This window comes from Archocentrus centrarchus, chromosome 4, assembly GCF_007364275.1.
Source record: "Archocentrus centrarchus isolate MPI-CPG fArcCen1 chromosome 4, fArcCen1, whole genome shotgun sequence".
NCBI lineage: Eukaryota > Metazoa > Chordata > Actinopteri > Cichliformes > Cichlidae > Archocentrus > Archocentrus centrarchus.
In genome coordinates this window covers 16,364,544-16,377,016 of record NC_044349.1, presented here as the reverse complement: position 1 = coordinate 16,377,016, position 12,473 = coordinate 16,364,544, and the positions used below count along the sequence as shown (strand labels likewise).

The following is a 12,473-nucleotide window of genomic DNA, read 5'->3' as shown; positions in this document are numbered from 1 at the left end:
TGGGCCAAACTGAAATGAACATGGAAATGAATGTTTGAAATGCACTCAGCAGGGAAAGGGAATAGAGAAAGGCGGTATCGAGAGAAAGTGGAATGGAGGTAATTATTCTGAAGCTCCTTCACCTGTGACAAGAGGCTTAGGCGAGTAGGGGGTGTTTCAAAGGGAGGTAAGGAGGGACCAGAAGGTATAGAGTGGGTGTTAGCTAGTACTGAGAACCCAACTGGCATGAGACTCCTTGTGTTGTTCCTTCTGACTTCTACAATGACATGAGCCTTCCAGTTGATGACAGCAGTTTTCTTATTTTGTCTTCTTTTTATACAGCATACACACACAAACACACACAAAATTATACTTATAGTACTGTATACTATACTATATATGTATAGTGATATTTGTTTAAAAAAGAGACACCCCAAGCCCAGGCAAAGTAAGTTAAAGGCAGATGCAAAGCCATTATTACAAACTACAAGCTCTGCAGTGTTCTGGCCAAGGCAGGTATAGTTTCAATTCTCATGCAGTCCTTCACTCTTTTTTTTTTTTTTTTTTAACCAGCTCAGCAGCCTTGGTTTCTCTTTATGTGCATGGGTGGACATGCGCTTAATAAGACAGAAAGCACAGTGAGAAAGTGGAGGGATAAGGTGAAAGCAACAAATACAGATCAGCCTTTGCTGGCCGAGGCGGAGAGTCAGTAAGGAAGCACATCTATTTTCTTCGATGGTCACTGATCGATAATGTCCTGTTCATTCTTCTTTATAAAATGATATCTCAGAAAGAGAGGAAGAGTGACAGAATTAGGTAGGTGGAGAGAGTTATGGCCAAAGAGGTGACCATGGGTTAAACTTGTGACCTATGACTCATGCTCCCGGCCATCTCATTCAATTACAGAGCAGATTGTAGCTGCAGTCCAGGACACAGAGGTAAAGGATCTCCTTGCGCTGTACGGGGAACTGACATTTATGTGTTTTGTGTTACTCGGGGTGACGGCAGTTTTCTGTTCCTCTTCGACACCAAAAGAAAGACCAGCTGGGAGGATAAAGTCTCATGACGATTAAGAATTATATCACAAGCAAATGCCCTTCCATAAATTGAATCATGAGATGTTATGTGAAAAATCCTATTACATAGATGCAAAGTGAAAGTCTTAGAAGGGGGTGTTTTTCTTTCATTAATAGAAATGCTGAGGCTTACAATCAGTTGAGTGGATTCATTTTACTGAAATTGTTACCAGTACCAACTTAATTCCATTTACCCTTAGTCCCTGTGCAATACTCTGTGCAGCATAAACCTGATTCTCAGTCCTGCCCAGAAGAGAGTTGCAGATGATGTCATGAGGCCATTATCAGCCAATTACATTACCAGCAATTGCCTCTGATATATTGGCTATTCAGAACAATCACCAACATCCAGTGGGGCCATCAGGAGCAATATGATAAGTCCTGCTCGCTAAATAAATACAAGCTTTTAAAGCCAAGTCTGAGTGGTTCTGTTGCTCCAGGTACACACGTAAACACATGCAAAAACACGTCTGTCCTTCATTGAAGAAAATGCCAAATAAATATTAATAGAGAACCACTGAAGATCAAATTTAGACTGGCTTACAGAGAGAGGGCTGTGAATCCAGAAAGTAGTCTGGACCATTAATCAAATGCTGTAGCTTGCCAGGTTTCTGGGGTCAGTGTGTGTGTTATCCACATAAATTACACATCTTGCATCACCACCATATGGAATCTGGTGAAAGAATATAAGGGTAGAACTGAGACAAGCAAAAGACAGACAGTAGTAACGAGTTTCTTCCTTTCTTTCCCTTGTGCATCAGTTTCAGATGCAGTACACTTGGTAACAAACAACCGTGACTAGTCAGAAGGTCTACTCAGAGAAAGAAACCTGGCCTACGCACTTATACCAAGAGGGCTAAAAAGAACTCTGCACTCATGTGAACGATCCCGTGTTTGTATACGTATGTTCATGCTGCATGGCCAAATACTAAGGCGTCAGCTTGAGTGTGACAAAGTGTCTGTTGTAAAGTGTGGGAGCCTGTTTAACAAGGCTTCAAAGAGAGCAGGCTTGTTTAACATTATGTGAATATTTTTCAGGGCCGTACACATCTGGAGATACTCATTTCATCTGACAAGTGTGTGAATAACGCAAGTATGTGCAGAGATTGTGTAAATACTTGACATTTGTGTTCAGCTCTTTTCCCGGCAGTGTTTGGCTCTGGCATGTTTCCATTCTTTTATCTTGTTTGTTTCTTTAAAAAAAAAAAAAAATTCTAGCCTTCATCTTTATATTTAAGATTTATGTTACTGTGTGTGTTTATTGGAGTGTTTGTGGGAGGTAGACTGATATATTGTATTGACAATATGGTTTGACTTTGGGCTTTTAGTATCAGATAAAAGGTAATCAGCAGCACCTCTTGGCAAAATGAGGATTTTGCTGCAGAATCGCTTCATAACATTGAACATTACCTGTTTTATAAACACCTTTTCTGAGAAAGGTTGGAAAGTCAGCTAGCAATTATATCTGTGTATAAGAAACAAACATAAATAATGTATTAAATATTAAGCAATTCAGAGATCTCAGTCTTGCAAACAATTCACTGGTTATTTCTTAGTTTTTAGCTGGAGCAGCACAAGAAAGCTGCAAGGTGATGGATGATGATTAAATTTAAAAATGAACTTTGTTAATTTTTAAGATGATGCAAATTAATTAGAAAAATGCTGTTTTACTGTCCCACAGCGGTCTTAATACTGTCTCTGGGAGTTTTTAATCCTGAAAAAAAAAAAAAACTAAATAAAATAAGGAGGAATAATGAGTCTTTAAATGTACGGGGAGTTTTACATTTTCAGAGTCCATATGACCTGAATGTGCAGTTGGTCCAGCTTAAAGATGGGCAGTTCTTTTCGTGGAAAAAAAGCTTTCTTAATGAACCTCCCTGAACCCACTGAAATCTCAGAACTGCCTTGAACTTCACAAAGGGCCGTCTGCCATTCCCCTGTGCCAGCAACTCCATGCTGTGGTGTGCGGTCCAAGAGAGAAAGAAGAGAGAAATGAGTAGCAGCTACTGTTGAGAAGGAGAGTGGGGGAACTTAACACAGGATAGTAAAAGAAAGGGAGAGAACAGAGAAGGACAGGAATGCAATGGAGGGATAAAGAGAAGAAGAAGCAGAGAGAGCTGGAGGGTGCAACACTGTGAGGCAGAAAAGAGGATGCGGGTAGAAGAAGGAGGAAGGTTTGTTCTTTTTTTTTTTTCTCCTCTCTCTGTGTTGCTGGATCTCCCAAGATTCTGTCTAGCCAGAAAGAGGATGCTCTTAATCCTGCTTTGCTCATGTCTACTGTGGCCAGCTCCACTGATTCATGTTCACACAGGGAAACAGATTCAGACAAGAATCTTTACAAGAAGGTATACACACAAGACACTGCACACATACTCAGGTACGATGCACCAATTCAGGCTCAGACGTATGTCATAACCATCGGGCGGTGTTTCGATCCCCGGTTCCTCAAGTCTGCATGTCGAAGTATCCTCGGGCAAGATACTGAACCTCGAGCTGCTCCTGATGGAATGTGTTAATGTTAGGTTAAAATTGCTTGCAATTTGAATGTTCAAATAGAGGAGAGAAGTGCTATGTAAGTAGTCTGCTTACCAAAATACAGTCTTACAGAAGCAGTAAGGAAATGCACAAAGTTAACACTCAAACACTGCTGGAACCTAAGGTTACTGCATGTTAACAGCAATCTTAGATATAGAGGAAACCCACGCTCAGAGCTAGTAGGATAAAGTCATAAGGTGGTAAAGACACCAGGATCTACAAACAGATTACAACACATACGTTTGAAGTGCAATAAGCCAGTTACAACCTATATTTTACTATGTCAGGCTGTGTGTGGTAAAAGCACAGTGAAAAGTAAATTCCTTTCACACAACACACCTTGTGCAGTGGGCTAGTGGGATATTACACATCGTGCAGCTCACTAATCCATGATGGGATAAGAGAAACACCCCTTGGCATGTGCATAAAAATGCAACATCTGACAGTGTGTTACAGGCTGTCTAGCAAGTCTAACATGCTTAAAACGGAGTGACTTATAGAAGATACAGATACATTACTCAGACAGCAATGGATGAAGGGCATGGATATGCTGCAGTGCAGATGTCCACCACTGCCACCCTTGAGAAGAGGGCTGTGGATGAGCATAAGGCTCATGTTGAGTGCTCTGCCCCTGCTGCACAGTAGGCTTGTGTGAATATATCACACATCAAGCGAGAGTTAAGATTCGATGGGAGAATGTAGACAACAGGGCATCCAGTGCAGAGGCGAATGCTACTAGACTACTGAAACATCTCCTCATGTTGACTGTTTGATTGCTGAATAAAAATGACAGCAGAACCCAAGAGATGGAGGTGATATACACTGGACATGTGTGCAAAAGAAAATGTTTAGGCCTGCACATTAGTGAGGGATAAACCCAACGGTTATAAATTCAAGCGCGCCACAGTACCAAGTGTCAGTGCTTTCATATGCAAATGTACACATTTACACAGTAATTATGCACACACATATACTCAGAACCACAAGAGACAGCTCTATATACACACAACAGGGGCACAAACGTAGCAGCCTACACACATATTTGCAAAGCAGCATAGAGCTCACAAAGTCAGATCCACGTGCGCACCAGAGCCAGGTGTGTGAATTAAAACCCATCTGATTCCATTAGGCTGATCAGTTCAATAGCGCTGATTACCTCTGATTGGGTATCACAACATTGGCAGTGGAGAAGAACAACTGCTTCCCCTGGACACACGACGCTGCCGACCATTCAATCGCAATTATATCCACCATATTAGCAGATTAGCAGACAAGCTGACCCCAACGTGGAACTGAGCCAAGAGAGAGCCCGGGCGAGCTAGAAAGGCAGGTGTTATAACTCCCCCACACACCCTCCACCCACACATGCTGCTGGCTTACAGCTGCAGCAGTGGCGCACCATGCATTAACTCATTAATGATACATGGCAGAGGGGCCCCAATTCCCTTTAGCAACTAGCAGCAGTGTGTGATGACAGCACATGGTCTGTTCTGAAAAACTCAACATTTTGTGACTTTTACACAACTGCAAATGCTCAAAAATCAGTGCTCTGTTTTCCAGAATTCACCACGTGACAGTTGTGGGTCTTCACGGGGTATTAAATATCATCAAATATACCTTTGTTTTGTTGTTATTTTGTTGTTGTTTTTTTAAAAAAACCAACACAACAATATTTAACCCATTACTGTTTGGAAATTAAAATACATAGTTAATATTAATGAATCAACAACACTTGCACTACAGTACATGCAGCTTAAACAATTTTGTCGATACTCATAGCCTCTGTTTTCATGCACAGTGCACAGTTTCATTAATAAACTGCACTGGTGGGCATCATATTGTCAGAAATTACCTTTGCCTTCATTATTATAAATGTTTTTATCTCATTCCAGTCAAGCTTTGTTTACAAAAACACTAGCCAGAATATTTTGGGCAGTGAGGCACCTACAGTACTGCATGTTCATATACTTTGATGTCCCGGTTGTGAATGGGCTTCATATCTCAGTATGATAACCTAACCTCATGTTTCAAAACTTCTCATACGTTTTTTTTTTTTTTTATCTACCTTAACTACCTTAGGTTGCACCCAGGAGTGTGACATTCTGTCAGAAAAGCTTGAGTACAGACTAAGTGGGTGTACATACATCAGTGTAACAACAGGTGATGGATTTGGGCTTTTTTGATGCGCTTTCATTCTTTTCTTTCCTTTTTTTTTTTGTAAAGCTGGAGAAAACCATAAAGTCGTGAAAAACATCCCAACGTTACAAAGAAAACAATACTGTTTAGGAGGGTTAAAACGATCTATGTTTCCATGGTTGACCACTCTCACTTTTGCTAATTTTCTTTTCACAGTCAATCACATCTTAAATCGAATGAGACTCGCCACCCTCATAACCATAATAATGGAAGAGAAGCTTGTAGCAAGCAGTTACTAATGTGAAAGTGTCTACTTTAAATGAGCCCCAACAGCCTCCTAAAGTTTTTTTTGGAGCCTGATTCTACCCAGAGCCTGAAAATGATAACATCCGCACCTGGCACACAAACCCTAATCTTCTGGGTTAAATTGAAATGTCTGATTCTTGCCTCCATCACTCTAGATATGAAGACAGGCTTATCAAAAAAAAAAAAATTTTTAAATCCATGTTTTATGTGTAGACCACTCAGTGATAAATTAAGAAGCACTGGGTCACATTTTTCTTGACTAGGCTGAATAGATGACGACCATGTGAACCAAGTGTAACCACTTAACACTGACCTATGAATCATTAAACATAAAAAAAAGCACCTAACTAAAGGGATGAACAAAGGATCCATTTTAAATTCTATCTTTATAATCCTTCTGACTATCAGCTTGTGGCAAAAACATTACATTTTTTCCCCATTTCTTTAGTCTAATCTATGAAAAATGCCAAAAATAAAAGTCTTACAGGCACCAACAAGGTGATTCCCAAAAAGCTATTAGCCTGGCATATCTCTGCATGGTATGAAGTATGTCTATAAAGGGAAACTGGGTAACCGGAGGACAAGGGAAGAAGTGTCAGTCCTAAAAAGCTATCTGCTGCAGATAAACAGCATCTGAAATTCATTTCCTACTAAACAGAAAAAAAAAAAAGAAATCCAGCAAAGGCCCGACAGAGGACCTAAAAGATGCATCTGACCCTTCAGTTGATCCATCTATTGTTGTCTGAAATGGTCTCAGTGGAAGGGTGGCTGTCAAGAAGACATTTTTTTAGGAAGGGGAAGAGAGAGAAAATGCTGAGGTATGGCAAATTACTCAAGAGCTGGACAGAAAATCAATGGTAACGGATCTTATGGAGTGATGAATCCAAATTTGTAAATTTTGGTTCAAATTGCCATCTGTATGTACACTCAAAAAAATAACTCTTTGGATTAACATAAAAAAATCATGGAAAAGATTTCCACATGATTACTTTACTTTATTTCAGCATTATGTAATTCTGTTGCTCCAATTTAAAGCACCTGTGTTGGTTCAACTTAATTTATTAAGGTTGATTCAACCTATTTACTATAGTTGGGCCCAATTTAATTTAATAGAGCCAGCCCAACTAATTTGTAATGTTTTGGACCAACTAAATGAATTTACTTGTTTCAGATGAATTCAAATTTAGTTGAATTCAACTTATTTTACAGTGGTATAACTACACTACTTAATTAAGTTGATCCAATTCATGGAAATTAAGTTAGCCTAACAAATTTGCTTTATGCTGAAAGAAAGCAATTTAATCTTGTGGAAATACTTTCCATGATTGAATTACGTTACCTTAAAGAATAGTTTTTTAGTGTTAATAAATTAAGTGTTTTAACAGTACTGGTTGAAAGGGTGGAAAGAATACACAACAAATTAGAAAAAATACAATAGAATTGTATTTCCAAAAATGTAATGCATTTACTTTTACATGGGCAGTGCAGATGCTTGCTGACTACTAAACAAGGAATAAACTCTCTTGCCTCTCTTAGCACATAGACAAGACCCAGCAACATCTCTACAGCAAAAGATACACTGTCCAAGTTACTCATCACTTCCACTCCCAACATCCATGGGGTCATCACCAGGCTCTGCACCTTCTGCTTGAAGGACAAAGATTTCAAACGCAGTCTCTGCTATGGGCGTTTGAGCACCTTCATTGACATCCTGCAAAAAAGAATAAAGATTTCTTAAATTGATTTGCACTGCATTCATATTTACAGTACACAATCTTTACAGTATGTAAAACAGCTTTCACTACCCTAATCCATATTCATAACAAAACACATGTAATCAAATAACCAATTAACATAAAAATTTGACTGAGTCATGGTGAAATACTTCCAACAACTAAGCTCCACCATAGGCCTGTCTGTGGTAATCGTGAGTCCAGCGTTAGATTTTCCAATTTGGAAAAGGTATATTGTCTCATTACAGGAAAAACTAGGAGCTAAAGTAGGGTATGTGTGTTTGTTATTGTCAGAAAGACAAGGACAGAGGGTGAATCCCAAACAGGCCCAGTATTTCATGGCCAGTCACCCTCAATTTGCAAGTTTGCTTGGAGGGTCTGCCACATTGCCTGTCATTCCAAACCAGTCATACTTATGGGCGAGTACAAAGCCCTCCATAGCAACTCTGAATACAAACCAAACATTTTCCATGTGCAGAACCTGTCTTGTTCCCATGATGGAGTAAATGCCATGACAATGCATGCACACAAAAAAGACCCACCTCCGCTTTTAAGGTCACATGACTTACAGTACAAACCAAATTATGCTATCTAGTTGTGGTATGGCCAGGGACTCTTGGGGGTCCAGGCAATGCCAAAGCATATAAACGGACACAGTATGAAGGCTGTATGTACACAAAACACAGCGACAGCGGAGGATTTCAGGTTTCCAAAACTCTCCAAAAATCGGCGACATCACTGGGAAAAGTCGCTACATTGGTCGCGAGGTGCTTTTTGGTTAAAAAAAAAAAGTCACCAGCGGGGTCTGAAAAGCCACTGAATCTAGTGACAAATTCGCTAAGTTGGCAACACTGCCATGCTGTCGCTTCCTGCATTATTTATGGGTGAAGCGGTGAGGGAGAAAGGCGAGGCAGTGTGAAGTTTTTCAGAGACAAACAAGTATGACTGTAACATGACTATATCGATATAAATGATATTGTCTCATCTTATATCGCATATAAAAATATATATCGAGATTTCTTAAAAACTCGATATATCACCCAGCCCTAGTAAAGACGTCCCACAAGTCAGTGCTTATACCTTCCCCCTTCTTCAAGTGACCCTCAACGACAGCAAGTGATTCAATTTAGAGTAACAATGGGTTGTAAATGTCTAGTAGGTAAGGGCGGTTTGTGATTGTGCCAAAGTATGGTGCATGTTTTTAAATGTCTGGTCAAATTTTTGTTATTTTTAAATGTGCATTATAAATAAATTGGAAACTGGAAATTTAACCAAGAGAAAGAAGAAAAAGAAGAGTTTTAATGACCTTCTCTTAACATAATTTTAAATCTAATAGGAATACACAGGAAGCCCAATTAACTCCAACTCTGATCATCCCTATCATAAACGCATAGGTAAATTAACATACCAGGTATTCCTTCACCAGCTTCTCTGGGTCTTCATTCAGGTACATGCAGAGACCTTTGAGGATGTATTCTCTTCTGACTTCAATAGTTTCATTCTTAATATGCAGATCAGAAAAAGAAGAAAGCAGTGAAAACACAATTTCAACAATCCAGCAGTGTAGGTTCACACACTTGGAAACTTAACTAAATTCAAAGGAAGTCATAATATAAAAGTGATCAGTGGCTAACATTTTATACAGCTTAGATTGTTTGATCAGGGATAGTCTGTTTAAAAGATCTTTAAGAATCTATTACTTAACTGTTTTTACTACTTTGTGTTTTCCTTTCATCACGCCATGATTAAAATGAATTATTTTAACATTTTATTTTACCACCTAGTTGAAGATGTCATCTAAGAAATATTTATGCCTGAAATATGTGAAAAGTAGACCACTCCAAAACAGTTTACATCCTTCTAGTTTAACAAAGGATGTGGTGCTCAAAGTCATTTCTACAATAGACAAGTTTTCAGTAATGTCACATTTACACTGGTATCATACCTGGGTTATGGGTGCCAGGATGGTCTTGATTTTTCTCCCTTGAACTGCTCTTTTCTTGGCATACGCCTTCATTAGGTTTGCAGATTGAACATCAAGCCTGGAGAAGAATGTTGACTGCAAATGGATTGTTGTGATTCTCTCGAACTCTGCACTCACCTACAAAAAAAACCAAAAAAGTAGACAAAACTTAGTTTGGCACTGTACCGTCACCTTTGGTAAACGTTTGAGATAGCAGTTCTGTTTAAGAAATGTAAATGCATAATAAATGTATTTATCTATACATGAACTTTCTTTGTCAGAAGGCCAACTAAAGCTACATTCACAGTGCAGGCCTTAATGCTCAATTCTGATTTTTTTGTGAAATCCAATGTTGTTCAGACTGACATGAAAAGATCAGATACAGGTCACATAAGGGCAAAAAAAAAAAGAAAAAAGATTTGGGTCACTTCAGGCTGCAGTGTGAATGTAGCCTTAGGCTACAGTTGCTGGCCTTCAGTAAATCCACATCAGTATGAGTAACTTCTCGGAGTCTGCCAATATGTATTGTGACACATTGCATGCAGTGGGGCTTGTTCTTTTATGCATTCATCCACTTGTGTCACAAACATGGAAGAGAGCTCGCCACCTTGTTGCTATCATGGGGGCCTCTCCAAATACATTCTTGCCTTCTGAGTGCAAAGGTCTTGTCCATCATTTCTGCCAACTTCTGATGATTGTTTCTCTTTTTTACTTCTGAGAGGAGCGTCACTCTCAACTCTTCCAGTGTCTCTGCTGTTTCACCGGCTGGATAGCTGGGGCAGTAATTTACTTCTGCTTTTTTTGGCTTCTTCACATGCAGGTTTAGCTTTATAAGCACTCCAACATTAGAATCAGTCACTTCAGATCTGGTAAAACTTACTATTAACCACTGAAATCAAAAACTTGATGGCCGATGACCCCCTTCACTGGTACTCATGCAGATGAACAACAGACAAGTGATGTTCTGAAAGAGATCAGATAAATTTTCAACCATTAAAATATTTAATTCATCCTGAGCAGAGGTGCATCTATACATGTATTCAAACTTTTGGTATAGGACTCTGGAATGCAACATGATAATAACAACTGGAAATATAGGGCACGTTAGGGGTGGTAGGGAAGGTTGTACATAAATCACTGGGGAAAATACCAAATGAGGTTTGCTGAAGACAGTTCGATCCACCTCTCTGGCTGCAGTGCGTGCTCCCAACACAGGGGGAACAGATTTTCACACGGGAACAGAATTTCGCACAAGACCAACACTGAACGATGGCTGCTAACGGTGGCTTCAGCTGACGTAAAGAAAAAATAACAGCTGACCTCTGCACAGCGAGCACAACACACGCATGCACGCTCACAGCACAGAGCTGTGGAGGCGTGGAAAAACTTGTACGCGATGATCCACTCGTGTTAAAGGGTCGTTTTGTCCAAATGATGGAAATCCGTCGCTCCCTCTCCATTCATTTCCTATGGAACTTGTGTGAAGCCACGGTGGCCTCATCACACAAGTTCTATAGGAAAAAATGAATGGAGCGCGAGCGACATCGCTCCAGGAGCTGCAGAGTTAAAACGAAGCATTGTTTGTGCCTAAAATTAACCTATTTAATCCACACAACATAAAATAATGTGCCACATACAAGCATGGAACAGGCAAAACATTGGCGCAAATGGTAGAGAAGCACGAATAATTGCCAGCTAACTATCGTCACTTTAGCTAACAAACATGTTACGCGACCAAATATTACGGAAAATGATTAAAAGTCTGCTGATGATTTGATTCACATATTATCATTTGCATTTAGACGGACGAGAAAAAAAAAGACTGAATCTTACCTTTTATGATGCACGCCAGCCAACTTCCTTCTTCGCTTGATAACTGCCATTCGAAATTTCCCGGGCACACCAAATGGTATGTCATCTCGCGTGATCTCGCGTGATCTCCCGTGATCTCGCTGCTCCGTCTTCGGCGCAAGATCATTCTGACTCCATTGAATCATGTTATCTCAACATGACTGAATTTCATGAACGTTAGGTTGTTAAATTTCATGCTTATCTGACATGATTTTATCACGTTTGCCTTTGAAACATGAAATTATTTTGTTAAAAGAACATGTTACTATTTTTTTAATGTAATGACAACCTAAATTCCTTTTTTTGAGTGTATGAAGGAGGTCAGAGGTGAGGTACAACAGTGAGTGCCTACAACAATCTGTAAAATACGATGGAGGCTCTGTCTACTTAAAGAAATTACACAAAAAGCTGCCTCAGAGAGTTCAGACTGTGTGGAAGAATAAAGTAGTGCATACCAAATATTGACTTTCAAGCTCGTCAAAATTGAACAAATTCTGGTTTTGCTTCATATACCGCATTTCCATTTATGTTTGCATGTTTCAATAAATCTCTGCACCTAATTCGCATTTTGCTACCAAATTATTAAGGAAAGAGGGGTGGCTCAAGACTTTTGCACAAATGCTTCCCTATGAGAATAAAAAGACAGACACCAAAGACAGAATCCAAACCATATGAACACCATATTAGATATAGATATATGCTGTTATATTTAACTAGTTTAAATGTTACTTTTTATCATTTTTTTGTAATAGGTGCTTTCTTTTGCCACCACGCTGCCCCTTAGACTGCTTGCAGCGGTCGTAAAAACTGTGATATATGGCGATGTGTTAATGATGAGAGAGATTACAGTTTAATTCTTCCTCTAAGAGACCTGCAAGTGAGTAGTTTAGATGT

At 39.4% G+C, this 12,473-nt stretch overlaps 2 long non-coding RNA genes across 2 annotated transcripts; both read right to left on the bottom strand.

Annotated features, from left to right (window-relative positions):
* Positions 1 to 7,719: 7,719 nt before the first annotated feature.
* Positions 7,720 to 9,751, bottom strand: LOC115778978 (uncharacterized). The gene is made up of 3 exons (XR_004019882.1): positions 9,711 to 9,751; positions 9,174 to 9,266; positions 7,720 to 7,743 (listed from the first exon to the last, which is right to left on the bottom strand). It is a non-coding gene; the product is annotated as an uncharacterized LOC115778978 (long non-coding RNA).
* Positions 9,752 to 9,763: 12 nt separating this feature from the next.
* Positions 9,764 to 11,860, bottom strand: LOC115778977 (uncharacterized). Its single transcript, XR_004019881.1, has 3 exons — positions 11,562 to 11,860; positions 10,609 to 10,692; positions 9,764 to 9,866 (listed from the first exon to the last, which is right to left on the bottom strand). It is a non-coding gene; the product is annotated as an uncharacterized LOC115778977 (long non-coding RNA).
* Positions 11,861 to 12,473: the final 613 nt, after the last annotated feature.